Raw genomic sequence first — 19,995 nt, forward strand, 5'->3', positions numbered from 1 at the left:
GTTTGGAGAGCTGCAGGAACCAGAGGGACTTTTCTGGTGGAAAAAAACACGCCTCCCCCCAAAAGAGATATTGCGTGCATACTTTGATGTAATGTGTTTTATTACATAGCCGATTTGTGCGGTTACATAATCAGATTGAAAATAGAAACTTGATGGGAATTCTAATCAGTTAATCCCCAAAATTTGAGCCAGCATCATGTGGTGATAGATCAGAGCAAAATGATATATTACTGCAAAGAACGTTTACAACGTCAAGACAGCATGTTTTTTTTTTTGATTTTGAGGGTGTTGGACTATTACCAAAGGTAGTGGATACCAACCTTTATTTCTTAAGGAACCCCTTTTCTACCACTGAGCAGACTGACGACCTCTAAGTGGCATATTTTATGATTATTTCATATTACATTCAATGCATAACAATACGGTAGAGAAAAAGGGATTAACCCAAGCAGTGAACACAATAACTGCAGAAAGTTTGTCTAAAATGAAAAATTTGGATTAATATTAAGCAGATTATTTCTTGTGAATCCAACATAGAATTTTCCTGATATTTTAGGAGCTTTTATACAGTTCTCTTTCTGCATTGTGTTTGTTTGTTTTTTAAAATAATTATACAGAGCTACTAAATGGGCTTTTAAAAAACATATTCAGTGTTTGACCATTGTTTTATTAGATCTTTGGTTGTTTTAACTGTGTACTTTTACAATGTAAGATGAGACTAAGCAGAGATGAAAAGCTCTGTGAATAGAGCTTTTTCTCAGGTCTTCACTGTGCCCTTATCCTGGGAGAGTTTTTTTTAGGTTTTAAACTTTAAAAATAACATTTTCATTTTGGTTTCTTCACATAAATGAATATTTTTTTTGTTTTGTTTTTCACTCCTCTCAGAGTGATAGTTCTGATTTTTGGAATGGGGTTGTATGGGGTATTTATTCATAGACAGTGTTACAAACACTAGATGTCAGCCAGTTTGTAAAAGCAAGGTGGAGTCCAACATGGAGGCTCCACTGCTGTGAACGGTGTCAGCAACAATTTTATTTTAGCCACCTAAAAAAGTCCCACCTGGAACACTGTCAATATCAGTTTTAGTGTAAGCTGTATGTAGAATATTTTCATTGCTTTATATTGCTGTCAAACAGTTACTCACAACGGGAAAATGAAGTTGTTATATCGCTCTCTTCGAAGCCAGAGAAAAACAATCATTTCGCATCACTGACCACAGGAGCAGCAGGTCTGCTGCTGCCTCCAACAGTAATTTTGTTTGTGTTATTGTGTGACTTTGGTAATTTAAGGGTTAGTTTGGATTCACAAGAGTCACATAATAACACAAACTTATTAAATGATAGAGGCAGCAACAGACCAGCAGCTGCCGTATGAAAATACTCTCAATACAGCATACACTTAAACTGATATTGATTTTTTTAGGTAGGACTTTTTTAGGTGGCTAAAATTCATTCATTCATCCACAGCATTTCATTTCTTAGCTTCAGTGTAGGAATCCAGCCTGCTTCTCCAAACTGGGGATGTGCCGACTGGCATCTAATGTATGCAATATACTGACTTTGGATAAGAACCGCATACATCCCCGCTTTTAAAAAATCTTAACAATCCCTTTAAAACTAAGAAGGCCTTGTGACAGTGTGTACAGGTGACTATCTTCTGGACTGACTCTTAGTTGGATCTCCAGTCACACTTTGTCAAGATTTAACTCAAAGAACCTGATTTGTTGTTAATATTCAAAAATCCAACTTTCTCTAAGAATGAACAGTATATAATTAATTTCCCCGTTATATAAATATATATATATATATATATATATAAATATATATAATATATATATATATATATATATATATATAAGAATTGGCCCTCATATACCACTTAAAACATCAGATCTAGATACATATCTTAACCCAAACTTGGGTCGACATCAGTTTTCATTTGCTGTGTTCAGATGCCCTGCAATTATTTAAAGTTTTGAAATCAGAGCAAATTGGTTTGCTTTTATTTGAAAACATGGAGGGAAAAGACAATGAGCAAATTAAAGTGTTCTGAAAATTGCAAGAACTTAGTACCTTTGGAAAATTATTTTCTAAAAAGATAGTGAAAAATAGCCCAAAACCTAGGCTATGTTTATAATTATCATTATATGTTTAAAATTATTTTACAGAATTATTATTACATTTAAGCACTTTTCCCAGGTCATTTCCTTTTTTTTGTTGTTTTATTTCTTAGGGTTTTTTCCTTCTAATTTTTTTTTTAGGTTTCGTCCATTGCCTCAGTTGCTTATTACCATTTTACCATGTTTTTGAACGAAATTTAGCCAGGTTGCCCGGGTTTCAAAAGGTTAAAACAATCTCAAACTTAAAGTTATGCAATAAAAAACCCACCAAAACCATTCATTTATGCAAATGTACAGCTTAATTAAATAACTAATTGGCTAAACCCCAGTGTTTGTACGCGTGCCTGTTTTATTTTATATTATTTTATATTATTTTATTTCAGCCTGTCTGGTTCGTACCAACTTGTTTCATTATTTTGTTTTTTGTTTTTTTTATCAGTGAGGTGTACTGTTTTCAAAACTGTTAATAAAAGAAAAAAATGCTAAAGAAAAGAACAAAGGTCCGCCTTTTATTTTACCTCAATCTGAAATAAAGTTTGTATCCTGCATAAAATCTAATATGAAATCGTGAGCGCAGTTAAAATACATTTGACCCATCAGCACTACAGTCTACTTAAACCTTCTGCATTGTGTTTCCCAGTGCCTCCCTGGTAGCAGAGTCTCGTCTTCATTATTTCGGAGCAAAGTGAGACCTCCTGCCTCTCCCCCTGTCTGTGGTGAGCACCGCCTCCTCCCATTGGCTCCTCCGCGGTGTCTGCGCCGCAGCGTGTAGTTCCGCCCAGAGTCACATCGAAATACTAGTTGAGGCAGAGGAAGCGGCGGCAGGCAGCAGCAGCGTGTACTGTAAAACCTAAATATACATTTAAACCGCTGATACCCAACAATATATCTGCCGAGGAATTAACTACAAGTCGCCGGACACTTGTTTCACCGACGAGGTAAGCCCCACACATCCGTGTTTTCGCGGTAGCGTTTCTCCGTTTACCATTTACAGATGTGTCCGATGCCACAGGAGATTATCTCAGCTCGCTGGATTTCCCAACCTGTTCACGTTGATGTCCACACGTCGACTCGTTTGTTGCAGCCGTTAAAACACCAACAAACAGTTATTGCACTTATTAAAAAAAAACAAAAAAAAACAGACGTATGAAACACCGCGAGGAAGTAACATTAGGACTTGACTGAGCGCGAGCGAAGCAGTTAGAAAAACTGCAGCTGAATTGAGTTGTTTGCTCTCAACAGTAATGCGACGAAACGGCTGTTTTAACAGCGTATTTTAATTTAGTCAGCTCGGTGCGTTTTGGTTTTAGTTTGTTTTCTGTGCATTATTTTCCCTGCTAAATAATAATTTAGGTTGCCCAGCTATGTTAAAATGAAATGAGGCCTGTCACGATGCGCTACATCGTAAATTACGGAGCTAAAACAACTGTAGAAATGTCAGCCGAATAGCTTGTAGCTTGATGAATATAGTGCAAAATGCACACTTTACACCTAAATTGCTTGTAGGTATATGTATAATCACCACATACTAGTCATAGCTTACCAGTTTTATGTTATAAACTACTGTTTGAGTAGGATAAAATGCAAGTCATACTAAAATAGGAGTATTATTAATATTTTTTTTCAGTTGGTATGCTGTCTGGAGTTTGGACAGGAAATCATTGACGCCAACTAAAAAGGCCCAAATCTATGTGTTGAATGTGCCCTCTCTCATGGTGTCATAGTACTGTACACATTTCTCTTTATTATGCACATTTTTCTAAACACTGTCCCAGTGTAGATCCATCATTATCAGATCAGTCACAGTGATATAGCTGCAGGTGTTACACCTTCAGACACCACATGATGGATGACAATGTCACTGGTGGCCATGCGAAGGTCACACAGGTGGAAAGTGTAAGACATAGGGCATCAGGTGTTTTCCCCTTAGCTAAAAAATAACCTTGGTCATCTTGGGATGTATTTTAAAAGGACATTGCGTTATATAGTTTCACAGTAAAACTATCACAAACAATTGGGATGTTGAAGTAATTGTAATTTTAGAAGATTTTAAAATACCATGAAGTAGAAGGTCATTGTAACCTTTGTATTAAGTACCTCAGATACACAGTCTGTATAATAAAACATTATTTTGTAATCTTATAGTTTCAGTTGAAGTATGTTATAGTTTCATGGTGGCAGGATTAAATTCAGGTGTCCTATCTCTCACAATGCCCTCAGCAGTGTTACATGATTAGCAAGACTTGAATGGAGCTTACACAACAAGCAACCACAAGACATTTGTTGTCACTCACAACACTGTCGTAAAAGACTGTCGTAAGACCGGAAAAGGCAAAAGATAACACCATAATTAACATGCAGTGTCCCTCACCACATGGATCTGTAAACCAGTCTTTTGTTTTTAAAACAGGAGAAAAAGCAAATAGTTGGCAGTTTTAGGTTTATTGCCACGTCGTTGGAGACAGTCCACTCTGGGTTGATTATTACAGGGAAAACCTACTGCCTAACAAATGGGAGTGTCAAAAGTTGTTAATTAAACCACACATTGTACTTGAGCTCGTGAAATCTTGAGGAAATGTGCTCACCTGGTCTTTCCAGGCTCTGATCATTTACCCCCGCTGGGATTTTAGATAACGTAACATTGATTTATGCACTGTCATACAGCACTTTGTTTTAAAGCTGTCAGATTTTTCCAACGATGGAGGGACTCCACCTTCTACAAGCGCTCAGAGAAATTAAAACAAACTTGCCTGAGCGCTCCTGGTAGAGTTGTTCTGATATTCTGATGCCGATACTGCCTTAAGTGCTGGATCAGGTATTGGAGAGTACTCAGGGCAATGCCACCACATCATTAATCAATGCATTTTAAAGTAGTTTTACATCCAGATAAAACTGCAATTTTCCCGGAAATAAATTCTTTTTTTGCTGCTCTAAAACAGTAGCCTATATAGTGAGTTCATCTGGGCAGCCAAAAGCAACTTCTGTTAAGGAGCACCAAAGAAGAATTGATTTCCAGTGAAAAGTCAGCAATTTGGCAATATTTTACACAGGAAATTCCCTCGAGTAAAAAGGCATCCTTTAAAGTAAGCAAGGCTTTAGTTTGAAGGAGTGGCGCTTGTATTGCCAATTTCAACACCAGCAAGCTTATAGAGCATTTGAAGACATAACACATCTATTTGTTAATGTAGCGGTGGCGGTGTTTGCCACAGAGCTTTTCTTCTGCAGTTATCTAAAATCCAATGGAAAAATCCAATAGGATTTTTGATGAGGGAACCAGGGTGATGTTAGCTTTCGGGTTGGCCTACTATCCTTGGGACACTCTATAGTAGGTATTAGGATCGGTACTCTGCACTGGCCGATACTCAAGCACAGGTATTGGAATCGGTGTCTGAAAGGAAAATTCGATCAGAACATCTCTAATTTGGAGTGAAAACAAAGTAAGCATTATGCAACAGTACTGTACTTTATAGGTTGTAATTGAGGGGTATAAAGTAATTTCAATAAGTCAACATCAAGAAACTAAACTATTATGGTTCTTTTCAGCATGTATTACTACTTACACATAATTTAATACAGGGATTACAGAGTACTACACAAAAAGTGAGAAGTGCTCTTGTGTAGGAGAGGATTTCTTGCAGGAATGTCAGGGATGAATGTCAGGGAATAACAGTCGCTGGAGAGATGGAGACAGTAATTAAGCCACTGTGCTGACAGTCGGTCTGCCTGCTGTTCACTCTCACCTCAGCATTACTTCGTCTGCAGGTTTGCCAGCCCTGCAGGGCAAAACATAGCCTGCGCCAGACTTGGACATTTACTGGGATTTCTTGTCATAATTAGAAATGCCATTTATGAGAAGGAGCTCTGGTGCTGCTGTTGTGTTTTTGTGACTGAACTGCATCTGTAATTTAAGCTGTACCAGGCCTTGGGTTACAGCACTGCAGCTTCAAGCTTTCAGAACCAAAACAGCTGATGCACACAGACCTCTATTCCAGGTTAAATTTCCCTTGACCCCAGCAGAAAAGCATATGCAGACAGCAATCCCTTTTTTCCCCGCTCCATCAGTATCTACTGCAGGGGTGAAATTGACAATAGATATACTTATAGCCAACAAATGAAAGACAGAACACGAAAGACAGACTCTAGCCGCTTTGTGTGCAGCAGCGACAGGGTCCACACATTTTTCAGACATCCTTATCTGCTGGATCACACCCCTGCTGGAGGGAGGGCTCTGTCTGTCTCCATTTTCTTTATCAGCATCAGCAATAAAATCAGCAGGTGGTGATGAGGAGAGGCAGAGCACAGGTGGTAAGCTTGTTGATCCAAAATGTTGGATACAAGCCAAGCTGGACCTCTGGATGCCCCAGAATGTCCTTCAGTGTCACTGTTCATTTAAGATCATATATTTTAAGAACCTTCCCTCAGACCCCTGCACATGTTTTAGCTAACCGCACACATTGCAACACATCAACCCTTAGTTTCCTCTTTTTGTTTAGTTTGTCAGGTGGTCGCCATTGATTGCTTTTTTTCCCTAAAATGTATCCTCCCTACAAAAAATAACATTGTGTTCTTGTTGTGTTTATGTGTGTATGAGATAGATGGGAAGCAAAAGTGGATGGTCCAGCTCTCCAGCTGAGACGAATCCCAGTTTGTTCTAGATAAAAATAAGCAGGTGCTAGGGTCGGGCCAGTGTGAACATTTTCAAACAGTGTTTTTAGTATTATGATATTTGCCGGAAATTACATACAAAATAGCAAACAGCACGTAACGTTAGTCTAGCTTGTTTTTAGTGACGGTCATTTATTCATTCATTCATTGCCTGTAACCGCTTTCGCAGAAACTTTCAGCTCCCTGGCAATCTCCCTACATCCAGCTTACACTGAAAAAAGTAGGTTTCATATAAAAAAAACTCCTCACTGAACAACTTCATGAATCAGTTGTTCATCCTCCGCTACTTCACTTTCAAAGCGAGCATCAGATATAAATAGAAACTTGGTGTCCGACACAAGTTGAGCTCACAGCAGTGCTTGCAGTCAGTAAGGACAGTTCTTTTGTCGACTTCAAATCTAAAATGTTGCAGTATTGGTGCAGTTTTAGTCTTTTTAAGAGAATAACTGACATGTATCCTCTCTTCACCCCAAAAAGTAAACAAACGTGCACCGCTCTCCCCACTCCCCCTCTGCTGAAATTTGATTTCCCTCATGATGCCAACACCAGCCACATCGGCTCGGCAGTGAAATACACACGACCTGTGCGACACTAATTGCTCCTCTAAGTTAACAAAGATGATCTTATATTAATTACACTGATATACTGCTGATTGCTAATGCAGTTTTAGTTGGATTTAGGGCTGTGACTTAGGCTACTTTTAAAGCTGCCAGAACGTGACATAACGATAAATGCTGGATCAGCCGCTTTGCATAAATTAAACTGGTTAAAGCTTATATGCCTGCCTGGACCGGCAAATCAGGAAATTGACCCCTTGGTTTCCTCTTTTCGTTTAATTTCTCAGGTTGTTGATTGTTTTTATCGAAACTATTTCCTAAGATCTTGTTTTGTTCTTCTTGTGAGTGTGTGTGACAGAGATGGGAAGCAAAGAAAAAGGATATTTCAGCTCTCCACTGAGACAAATCCAAGTTTGTCATAGATACAAATAAGCAGGCACACACCTCACACAAACCTTTTGAACATGAAAGCTGTAGCATACAGCTTTATTTACAGTATCTCACAATAGGCTGGGTGCAGCACGAATCACTTCATACTCGGCTTACTTTAATGGTCAGGGGAACATCCAGGAAAGTTAAATGCTTTAGTGGTTGTTATTGTGACGGAGCAAATGGCAGATAGAAACAGTGCCCTGGTGGAAGATCCTCCCCCTCAGGCTGTGTTCCCACTAGAAGCAGTTAAATTCAGACAGAGATGAGGTGCAAAGTCCCTAACGTCAAATACTCATATTTCACTTGGAGAGAGATGGGGTCCTTGCTCTGTGTGTGTGTGTAGCTCAATTTGTGTCGTGACTTGTACATGTTACATATATGTGGTTGATATATATGAGGAAGAGAAATTATTGTGTGTGCCTTTTTATGACTCCTTTGATGCCTTTTTTGCTGCATTGAATCTTAATGAAAACAGTTTCAGCCTCCTGAGAGTCAAGTGGAAGCTCAGCTGGTCGGTAAAGCATTCCACGTTGCATTAAATGACGTGTTGAGGAGAGAATAACTTTATGTAAATGACGGTGGAAAAAGGTCATTCGATTCCAGCCGCACCACCAGCTAAGCTGAGTGTGGCTCTCAGGGGGGGGCATGGTTGCCAAGGACACCGCCGACCTCCATGACGAGCATTCACAAGGGAAGGTGCCGGAGGAGCCACCTCTGTGTTTCTGTGGGAGATTGAGTTGTCATTAATCAGTCATTGTGACAGCCACGCTGACCACATTGATGGCTCTATTAGCAGAGTCTGTGTTCCTGTGAGGCAACAGGCCTCTCAGCACTGATTCATACACCGATGAGACATGTTCTGATTCAAAGGCCTCGGTGGATTCAAGAGGTCTTTACTATCTCTGGGCACAAGGGCTCTCATTCCTCTGTGCTGTGGTAATGTTTTATGGAAGCGTTTCTAAAGTTTCCCCCTCGCTTGTTGAACTGATTCTGTGGGGGTGTGTTTGAGCTAGTGGCTGGGCTATACAGATGGTCTCACTGCTGCCTGCACAGCTGCCCTCCGGCCAGTCTGACCACAGTCTGCAGATCCTGCTGAGCCTCCAGCAGGAAACTCTGCCTGGTCACATCAGCCAGCATACAAACACACACACACACACACACACACACACACACACACACACACACACGAGGCACCCCTCTCGCACTTTGTCTTCCTCTGTGCTGTCTGCACAAGCAAGCATGGCAGAGGAAATCCCCACAGACTGAGCAGCAGCGAGCCTAACGTAGTGGAGCAGGGGCAGGTACTCGCTTAGCAGCACTGAGTGCAGGTCCGACGAGCCCGGCCATTCAGTCTTATTTATAGCTAGATACCATGAGGAGCCAGGAGAGGCTCATTCAGCCAGGCTCACACCTCTTTCTGACCTATCAGAGCAGATTTATTGAGACTCGTCTGTCCCTTAGCCAACCCCTTAGTAGTAATGATTCTTTTTTCTCTTACCTCATCCCCCCTCCATTCCTCCATTTGTGTGAGACCTGTCTATGCAAATGTATATTGATTTATTGATGATGTGTGTCATGTAGCTACAGCTATCTAAATTGCTGTCTGTATTGCCATCCTCTTATTAGTCTATTTTTCATCATTTGAAAGGATCAGCTGTGGCAGTGCCTTTCAGGGTATTATGCGGAGCCAAAGGAAAGATGAAAAACATTTATGTGCGAGTGTCTTTGTCAAGCACAAAATAATTACTGTCTTTTGCCACTGTTCACTCTTAAATCTAGTTATGTAGAGCCAGGTTACTTTTAGGTGTTACGTGTTAGGTGTGTGCCATATATCATTCACGATAATACTGGTATAATTTTTAATATCATAAAAAAAAAAAATATTGTAATAATGGCAGTTAATGTGTTGCAATTGTGTATTCTTCAAATTGATAATAATAAAATATTCTCAGTATTTTTGTCAAGAATATCATTATCGTAAAACTGTCCTGAAATATCCTGATATAATTTTAAGGCCATATTGCCCACCCCTAATAAGTGTATTTTTTTGATGATGTGCGCAAAAACCTGTATTACGATACATTTTTAGATTTATCTCAAGAGCAATAGAAGGCAAAGATTTGCAAAAATGTTGTTCTCATATCTGATATCTTTGTCCTGCTTAGCCTATTGACTGTATAAAAATAATGAATATTGGCTATTTCCATCTTGGGTTTTTGGAGCCAGAAGTGACTATGTTTGGGCGGGTGAAGCTGTGAAGAAGCAAGAGGTGGATCTGACTCATAGGGTGTGACCTTGCAGATGGCCGTTCAGTCGAAGCGGCCACACCCTTAATTTTCCTTAACTTTAAGCCACTATATAAATGAAATGGGTAAGTTATATAAAAATTCAGCCCCTGTGCAGTAGAGCTCTGATTCTCTGCTTGATTGGGCATAACCTGACCTGCAGAGTTCAGGCTGTAAACATGTTTATTTCATGTTTGAAATGACAAACATGTTTGTTTATTTCTGCTGTAAATTTTGGCATTTTAACATGGGTGTTTATGGGGATTGACTTGCTTTTGGACTCAGCCTCCAGTGTCCACAGTTTTTTGGCACCATGACTTCATTTGTCAGCCCCCGCATACCCCCAGAAAACAAGAGCTAGATGTCATCAGCCAGTAGGATGGTCAGAGAGATGTCAGTTAAGCATGGTCCAGAAATACTATTACAGTCCTGAAAATAGTGGGGGACCATGGGTGTAAACCGTTTGGTTGGTTTGCTTAAAGGCCCCAACACGAGGCAAGCACCTGCGGCTCCCGTCACTGTGGTGTGTCCCGGACTGTTGGCCCTTGTCGACCCTTTTCGACCTTTTTTCTGCCAATGCAGCATGTTGAATTGGCGGCAGCAGCCATGGAGCCTGTTGGTGAATAAAATCACTCTGATTAGTGCATGAGACAAGAAGTGGAAGGGAGGAAGTTAACAAAAAGATGATCAGTCTTCCAGTTTCCCGTTTGGAATGACAATTACAGACAACTGCCGTCTGCTGGTATGGAGGGGTATTCCCTCTCTTTCACGCGCAGAATATAAATGTTTGTTGGTTGTCGGTTTGCAGTGTTCATGTGCAACTTTTTGGCCAAGACACAGCAACATGAGACAACACAGCAGGGGGATTTTGTCGCCACTAGTTTTGAGATGTCAGCTTGGTGCGTCATGGCCTTTGAACCGCTAGTTACATATAAATGAGTGCTGGAGCCACTCTCAGTTTAATTCTATGGCATTCAGATAATTTTTTAGTTAAAAATTGCAGTATGATTAAATTTAGGGCAAATGTTGGTTAATTGTCCAATACAAGAGAGCAAGGCATTGGAGGGCATGAGGATGCAAACAAATCACAGTAACCCATATGACTCACTTAAAACTGATATGCAGCCTAGTGTGGCGACCACTTCTTTATTTATACATGAAGAAGACCAAAATAGATGACTCATGAAGCTGTATAGTACAATGTACTGAGCAGGGAGAAACATGGGAGCACTGACTCACATCCCAGCTGCCCTCACACACAAACATTCGAGGCCTTACATACAGTGTATCTTACACATACAAAATTCATAACTTTTACGCAGACTTCCTTGTTTGAGTCAGGCCTAATGGACAAATTGAGTTTCCAGTTTGCTGGTCCGAAACATCAATTCACTGGTGAAAATATTGCTGTTGGTCGCTGGGTCTGTATTAGTGCAGTAAATTTAATGTGCCACTGGCAGTTATGACAAATAATTTTACGAACCATAGCGCTGTATTTAGGAAGCCAGTTAACTGTCCCTCCAAGACTCCCTCTGGATGTCTGCGTTTTCATGTGAGAGGTGACGCATGCTGATGATGCTGATAGATATGTGGTTATAAATCAATACAGCCAGATGATGCTCTTTAATCTCATAAGACCATTAGCAGATAAAGTGCCCCCTCAAGGAATAATGTAATTCTTTAAAAGCCCTCAGAGAGTAATGAGAGGGGTCTTGCACTTAGTGGCTTTGCAGGATTAGAGAGATGTATGAGTTTATAAAGTCAGCCCTATGTGTTACCATGTGAATGTATGTATGTGCTGTGATTTCATTTGTTTGAGACTGTGTCAGTATGTGGGGGTTTGTGTCTGGTAAGGTTACATGGATGTCTTCTAGGTCTGTACCATTCTTGCTAAATGTGAATCACAGTTTTTCTCTCTAAGAATTGAGATGATGATTCTCTTACAGGATTTTAAAAAAATAAATAAATAAATTGCAATCTTAGATGCTCAAGAGAAAGAACACATCTGAGATGCTTGCTGTCTAGACAGAGCTTATACCAGACAACATAAGCAAAAGAAATATCAAAGAGTTTGACTCACAAATAACATATATCAAAGTGCTGGATTTAAACTTTAAATTCTCTTGTAACAAAAAAACATGTCTCTTAGTTTAGAACATCAAAGTGATGTACTGAAATGCTGCTGAATATTAAAAATATAAAATAAAGTTACAGCTTTAGAATAAATAACATACACACTTACAATTATATGACACACAGAGCTTCCACCATAGCCTATGCAATGTGAGCTGTGCGGTGGTGTGTGTATGTCGCTCTGCAGTTATACCTCCAAAGTCGGTGGTGGAGACTGTGAAGTACTGTAAAGTGTGACCGATACATAACTCTTCTAAAATAAAAATTAAACATGGCTTAATAGCCACGTTTCAAACACAAGTAAACAAAGCGACTTCATTAGAACTCACAAGATTCACAGACAAAAAACACTTGCTTATTAACATAAGTCTATGGCATTTTGCATTACATAAATTAGCCTTGCAGCAAGTGGAGATTTCCTGTACTCATGTCAAGCCAGGCATAGCAGCAACATACATAAAAAGTAATATTACAAAATTGAGCTTAGTTACAACTCACAAGGTTCACCGACAAATTAATTGTCTTATACTAGACACATATTATCATCAAATACAACATGCTAACGTTTTTAGCACAAGCCTTTGGCATTTGGCATTGTATGCATTAGCGTAGCGGCTAGTGGAGATTAAAGAGACTGTAAGACATTGGACATTTTAATTTCCTATACATTCATTACAATAAAAGTCCCACATGGTAATTTGATACCTGTTTACTGTGATATATGTGATATGAAATATTGGGTTTTCATCCTCATTGACTTAGCATGAGTGCACAGGCAAATAGGAACGAGTGAATCGTCGTCACTTAGAAATGAGGTTGCATAGATGTATGAATTAAGATTGTGAATTTTTTCTTTCTTTCTTCGAATTTATTGCGCAGTGCCAGTGTCTGCTTAGGAATGCAACATAGGCAGTCCCCAACCCTGTGTAAGTATAGAGGTCAGGGTTTGGGTGTGTGTGGAAGGGGGCCCCCGTATTTGGCAGGCAGATCGGTGCAGTGGCTGCTATGTGCCAGTGATGTCCTTTGCTGATGAACCAGGCTGTTGCACGCGCGCACGCATGCACGCACACATGCACGCACACACAGAAAAAAATCAAGTGATGGAAGATCAGTTTAGGCTTTCCTTTATAAAAAAATGCAGTAGTGTGCTTCATTGGAGACATGCTTTAAAGAGACAATGATGTGCACACTCTGAGTGAATATCACGACCTAGAAAACAAGGTCATGAGTCTCCTCCCAGGCACAAATGTATTGTGTGTGTGTGTGTGTGTGTGTGTGTGTGTGTGTGTCTGTCTGTTTGTCACATACTATAACAGCAGCACTTGCAATATTGTCCCTGTGTGTGTAATAGCATATGTCCCATCCAAGTACAACCTCTACAACATTTTTATTACTTGCATTTTGAGTTATAGCTAGCCAGAGGCTTAGGATATTAAATGTGGTAGTGACTGAGTGAGTCTGCCTTCAGATTCGGTTTCCAAAGAGGGGATGAGTCAATTATAGTAATGCAGTATTTAGCATTTATTAGACCTTTTTTTATCCTGGAATGATCAAAGGAGGAGGTTGGTGTTTGAAGAGGAAGATAACTGTCCTCAAATAGCTTCTTTGGCAGATCCAGTTGCTTATCTTGCATTTCTGTTGGTCTTTACAACCAACAAGACATTATTTTTGGTTTGTCTTTTATTCAGTGGTCATCTGCATGTATCAGTGTGCATACACCCTTTGTGTGAACCTACACCTGAACAGGATCATGTTTCAGCAGGAAATTTAATTAATCTTCAACATGGACCCTATTTTTCCATTTTTCTGTGTCTAAGTGACCAATGTCATTGTCGACAGCTATTATTAATATTTGTCCATTATTGAGAGAGCACTGCTGCAGTCAGTTGTCAAACAGGCTATAATATAATGTAACCACTCGGTGCATTTGGCACCATCAATGTGCATCCGTAAAAGGTTCTTGTTTTTGATGCTGACAGGCTCCGATTGTTATTGTGGCTGACAAAGAAATTAAACATTTTTTAAGCTTTCACTTGATCCATTGTGTTATTGCGTGCAACCAAGTCACGCTCAAGGAGAAGTTGCATTCTAAACTCGCGCAAGACGTGACTTTTTTCAGGCAGACAACGGTGGAAACGTAAGTAAGAGTTAGAGAGAATAGTGCCAGGAAGAAGTGTTGTCAAGATACTGGAATTTCTAACTTTAATATGATGCCTTGAAAAATATTAATATTCAATACCATTTTTGATTCCTATGGGGAAAATTTACATCGAAAATTATTTTTTTAATTAAAAGCTGAATGTAACAAGTCTATATGACATCATTGACTTTTCTTTTCTCGATTTGTGGCGGAGAACAGCAGACTGGCTGTATAAACATTAACAATAAGAAAGAGCTAGAAAATGCAGATAATACTGGTGTATTAATGCTGAGAATGGTTACTCATACTGTTTAAAATATTCAATGTAGGAATACATGACATTGGATTTTTTGCCAATATTTAAAAGGCTGATGTCAAAACAACACATAAGGCTGACAAATGATACCGATATTGATATATCCGCTGTTATCCCCACCTACTTTTACTGACCATTAAGTGCCTTTTGTAGTGGAACTATCATCATACCAGCATACTCTTATTGCAATGGCCCACCAGCAGATGGAGACATGAAATACAGTGCGTTTCAGTTAATGTAATATTCATTCATTGAGCAAAATAAAAAAAAAAACTACTTCAACTCATGGTTGACGTTTGCACCTGTTAACTTGGACAATAAAAAAAAAAAGAAATCTGTGCTGTTGGCAGAAATCAGCATGTTGGCCGATTCCATTTAATTTCATTTTGTGGTCCCGTGCATTTATCTGCTTCGCAGGTGAATGTCACTCTTGGGGTGGATGATTGATCTGTTGATACGTTCCCAGCTGATCAGATCGATGGATGAGAGGAGGTATTTGCAGATTTTTGTAAGTGAAAGACAGTTTGAGGCCCAGCAGATTGAACGGATTAATTTCACTTTAATGCACCAGACGTTCTGCTGCTCGTCTCTGCCTCTACTGTGTTATAAATAGCCCTGTGATATATATTTTAATACTGCTCCTAATTAACAGTCCTGCTCTATTGACACTAGGGCGGGACAAATTAGATTATGGCGGCCCGCCATAGTCTTGGTAATTATTGGGAAACGCTGGTTTACCATCATGCATGTTTTGGTTTGGGTTTGTCCCTCTCTTCCTGTATGCCAACTAGGTGGAAATATATTTGAATAGAGTTTAAGTCTAAGATACAAAAAAAAAACATGGACAAGAGAAGAAATAAAAATAATCTTTGTTATGGATCCTTGAAAAGTCATGGAAAGGTTTCGAAATTTTGTCCAACCCTTACCCTGAGCAAGACTTTGTTACAAACAATAACAAATAGACCAGAGCAAGCAAAAGATAAAGAAAACTGTTTTCACTTCTCTATGAGGTCCGTTCCATAATGTTGTAAGACACTTACAATAGCAATCTGAGCCTATAAGTGGCAAAAACAAGCACTTTTAGTGGAAATGTTTCCAGACGTCACTTTGACACAAAAACATGGAAAAATAGGGTCCAGGTTGACAAATACCAAAGTTTCTCTTTAAAGGTGTTTTCAATTTGGTTTAAAAAAAAGATGTGGGTGATTTTCCATATTTTAAGTTGGGATACTGGATATGAATAGACTATTTTGATAGAATCCAGACAGAAAAAGACATCAGAGAAATATCTCATCATAGTTTTTGTTATACCGTCAAAAGAAGGGGAAAAAAAGATCCGTCAGCTCGTGTCAAGAGAATCCTATAAACCGTAAGGAGGGTGATGGAGCCTCAGGAGAGCAAGCTGTCATTTAATTAAGTAGATGTGAAGCATGGGGAGCTGTGTGTGAGTGTGTATGTGAGTGTGTGCTCTCCGTCTCCGTGCTCATTCAGCTATGTGTGTTTGCTGAAGTATCAGCAGGAGACGTTCTGTGCTATAGGTCAGATTTTTCATGATGGAGAACAAAAGTGCAAACTCAAGATCAGATTCCCTCCTTGGTCTTAGCCCTCACCTCTAGAATGGAAAACAATAGATTTCATCTATACATGTTATCAGCCAGGTTGTTATATACCTGAAAAGAGGGGTAGGGTGGGTAGGGGGGTGTGGCTGAAACGCTAAACAAATGGATTTCCTCTTTTAATTCTCTTACCAAATGGCCCGGGTTAGAGCAATAATCTACAACTGAGCTTCGTCACCGTCCATTACCTTTACTCCGGTGGGATTGCTGCCTCCGCAGACTGGAAACTGTAAACACAGATTTGGCCTGGTTAGGAAAAATTGAAGGGGAAAGAAATTTGTAGTGACACTCCCCTGGATGGAAAAGTCTCCCAGTGTAAGAACAAGGTGTCATCACACCGGTGACTCTGCTGGGTTATGATGTTTTCACTTGTTTGTAGCCCTGACAGCAAAACACTCCTGCACATAAAGAAAGGCAGACATAGGAGTTGGGCTGTCTGAATGGTTGGCAGGCGCGGAGTATCTCTGGAATTTGTGGTGGCCTATTTTCTGTTGTGATGTGAAGCCTGGTGAAGTGCTGACTGAAATCTGAGGCTCCAGTTGAGGACAGACATGCTTGTGTTCCTCTGTGATAGGAACTGTCATTAGAATAATTCGGCTCCCAGAGAGAGCAGACAGGCAGATGACACTACTTCCACTTGAATTGAATTGATTATTAGCTGTGTCCCAAATCAAGGACTGGATCTTTTGATTGACGCAGCCCATTAAGGTGTGTCCTTTAAAGGCTTTGAAGGCTAGCATGTAGTCTAGAATCAGAGAGTGCAAAAATGATTGTTAATAGAAAACCTCAGTAATGAGTCCTAAAACCCTGATATGAATTAGCATTTCAGCACCTCTTGTTCCCTCGTCCCAAAGTCAATAGGGTTCTTTGAATGGGTTTTTGGTTAGAAGCATTAGATGAGGTCTGTGGTAAACACAAGCTTAAGAGACTTTCACTTTGCAGACTGTGGAAGACCCAGCCCCTGAATTGGGACATGCCAACAATGCTCTGTCTGAAAAGTGCGACAGCATGCAGAGGCTGGGCAGCTACAGTCGTGATGTGGCGACTATGTGGTGTCAATGTTGAGCAGGAATAAAAGATGACTGCTGTATCTTTCTATGTATGATACTCTAGTCAAGTGATAGTTTTTTCTCTAAGAGAAAACTACTGCAGCATCTTTCATAATTTATGATCAAAGTCCTTTACTGCAAGTCAACAGAAATACATGGTTTAGTGTAGAAAATATTGTAGCTGCTTTTTCAAAACTGGCCAAAACAGTTTGTACTAAAAGAGAACCAAAACATTCATCTGAATGTCTTCACTTCATAGATGGCTTTCAAGCAAGAAGCCCTTTTGCATGATGCAAAAAAACATCCTTTAATGACAGCTTGATCAGCTACATAGGATAGTCTGAAATAAGTATATCATATCACGTAATGTTTTTGAACACACAAAGAAACATATTTACAGTGATAGAAGATGCTCTCGTTACTCTGTAACTGGACAGTATGGTTTGGATCGTTCTGGGTTATCAGGCTGCCACTGTCCATGCTCAAGGGGCCCCACGACATGTTATCACAATACTTAAGTCACAATACAACATTACTGCAATTTTAAATATTTTGCAATATGCTATTAGCTTTGTAACAACATATGTTTCAATAAATTGCAATTTATTAACTTTTTCAACAGTGAATTATGTTCCAACAGTCATCTTTGTCAAAATCTGTTTTATTGAAGATTTCAGTGTGTTCATTTCACTTTATTGGTTTTTTTTAATTATCATTGTTTGGGGTTTTTGCCTTTTTTTTGAAAGGGAAGGACTAGAGTGGGGGGGGGGGGGACAACATGCAGCAAAGGGCTGGGGATGGAACTGAACCTGCAGCCTCTGCAATAAGGACATACATAGCCTTGTACGTGGGGCACTTGTTCTACCAGGTGAGCTACAGGATGCCTCTGCTTCAATCATTTTAATTGCAGCAAAATATATCTAGTGGACTGAAAAAGCAAATTGATTTTATTATTCTAGTAGGCCACTAAAAGTTTAACTTCTATTTGTGATATTATTGATTTTTATTGTTAAAAAAAAACAAAAAACAAAAACCTGGCATTCTTGTGTCATTGCAATATTTCCATGCAAAAATATAACAGTATGGGGCACCCAGTAGCTCACCTGATAGAGCGGGCGCCCTGTGTGTCCTTGCCACAGCGGCTGCGGGTTCAGTTCTATCCTTGGCCCTTTACTGCATGTCATCCCCTCTCTCTTTTCACCTTTCATGCTGTATGTCCTATCAAATTCAGGAAAAATACCCCAAAAAATAATCTTAGAAAAAAGGAAAAATGGGGCACCTGATAACTCAGTGGTTAGAGTGGGCATTCCATATACAGAGATTGTGTCCTTGCCGCAGCGAACTTGGGTTCAATCCCGGCCTCAGCCTTTTGCTGCATGTCACCCCCTCTCTCTCCCCCTTTCACGTTTAACAATTATCAATAAAAGGCAAAAATACACAAAAAACTTAGAAAAAATATTGTTTTGTTCCCCCTCACCTCTAACTGATTGACAGTTCAAATTAAGTAGTTTTAAAATGGTGTCAGTGCACTAAAAGTGACATGTTTTTATCTTTCCACTTCAAAATCTAAAATAAGACCATTTTTATCACACTTTTTTTTTAATCTTTTTGAGTTTAATAGAAACATCTTTCCTGTAAACTCTCTGCACTGCAAAGGGTGACAATACGTGGACAGTTAAGGACTTGTGTTTTAAATCACCATGGCAATATGCCTCATGGCTGAGTCACGGTCTCCATAGAGACCCAGAGGTAGGTTAATATGAGGTCACTGGTGACATTCACCTCGGTCATCCTGAAGCCGAAGAGGTCAGAATCAAAGCACGGCCATGATGTGAATAATGATGACAACGAGTAAATCAAAGTCACGGTTGCCATGACGATGAAGAGGAAAGAGGGCTAATCGAAGGGGCTAAAGGGAGGGTCAGCATCACAGCTGGGCTCTCAGTCGTACATCATGCAGCCTGCCTAGACTTCCTGATGGCCCAAGGTGAGACGGAAATGGTTAGACAAAGACAGGGAGAGAGTGTTGGAGGAGGCAAATGTGGAAGGGAGGGAGGAAAAATGGGAGGAGGAGGAGTAGGAGGAGGAGGAGGGGATGTGTTCATCGATCACTCGGCGCCGTCTGCTGACATGGCAGCTACAGGACTCCTTTGTGTTGGCAGAAACACCATATATCTACAGTAGGTGTTTTGGCACACGCCTCTGTGCCCACACATGCATGCATCCTGACACCTTCACCTCAGCATTAAGCTGAAGGCATGTCCTCTTTCTTTGTACTGCCATAGAGATCGAAAGATGTGTGCAAGGTAGGTAGCAAACCAGGGAGGAGACAGAGAGGGAGGGATGCTAAAAAAGTTATCCCTTTATTAACTCTTTGAAACCTGCGCAAATTGATTAGATTTCTTTCAAAAACTTAGGGGGAAGGCAACAAGCAAAAGGCCCCAAAAAATTACCTAAAAATAAGCCCCCCAAAAAGTAAAAAACCAAAACATACAAAGTGACCCTGAAAAAGGGCTAAGCATAAAACAGTGTATATATTTTATATATTATATTTTATTTTTCATTATCCTTTTAGATATAAGATTATTATAATATATTTTAGAATTATTAATAAATTATATGTACTTTGTTTACATTTTCTCTATTTTTTTGAATATTTTCTAATAATTCTTCCCCATTTCTT

The 19,995-nt window shown here is 39.7% G+C and overlaps 1 protein-coding gene across 2 annotated transcripts in view; it reads left to right on the forward strand.

Moving 5' to 3' along the window:
* The first annotated feature begins 2,906 nt into the window (after window positions 1–2,906).
* The window catches only part of ndrg3a (ndrg family member 3a), a 50,130-nt gene continuing 33,041 nt past the window's right edge, over window positions 2,907–19,995 (forward strand). For both annotated transcript variants that reach the window (XM_042503287.1, XM_042503296.1), the window contains exon 1: window positions 2,907–3,057. The gene's annotated coding sequence lies outside the window, so the exon portion shown is untranslated. The remainder of the gene's footprint in view (window positions 3,058–19,995) is intronic.

This window comes from Plectropomus leopardus, chromosome 2 (genome assembly GCF_008729295.1).
Source record: "Plectropomus leopardus isolate mb chromosome 2, YSFRI_Pleo_2.0, whole genome shotgun sequence".
In the NCBI taxonomy this organism is placed as follows: domain Eukaryota; kingdom Metazoa; phylum Chordata; class Actinopteri; order Perciformes; family Serranidae; genus Plectropomus; species Plectropomus leopardus.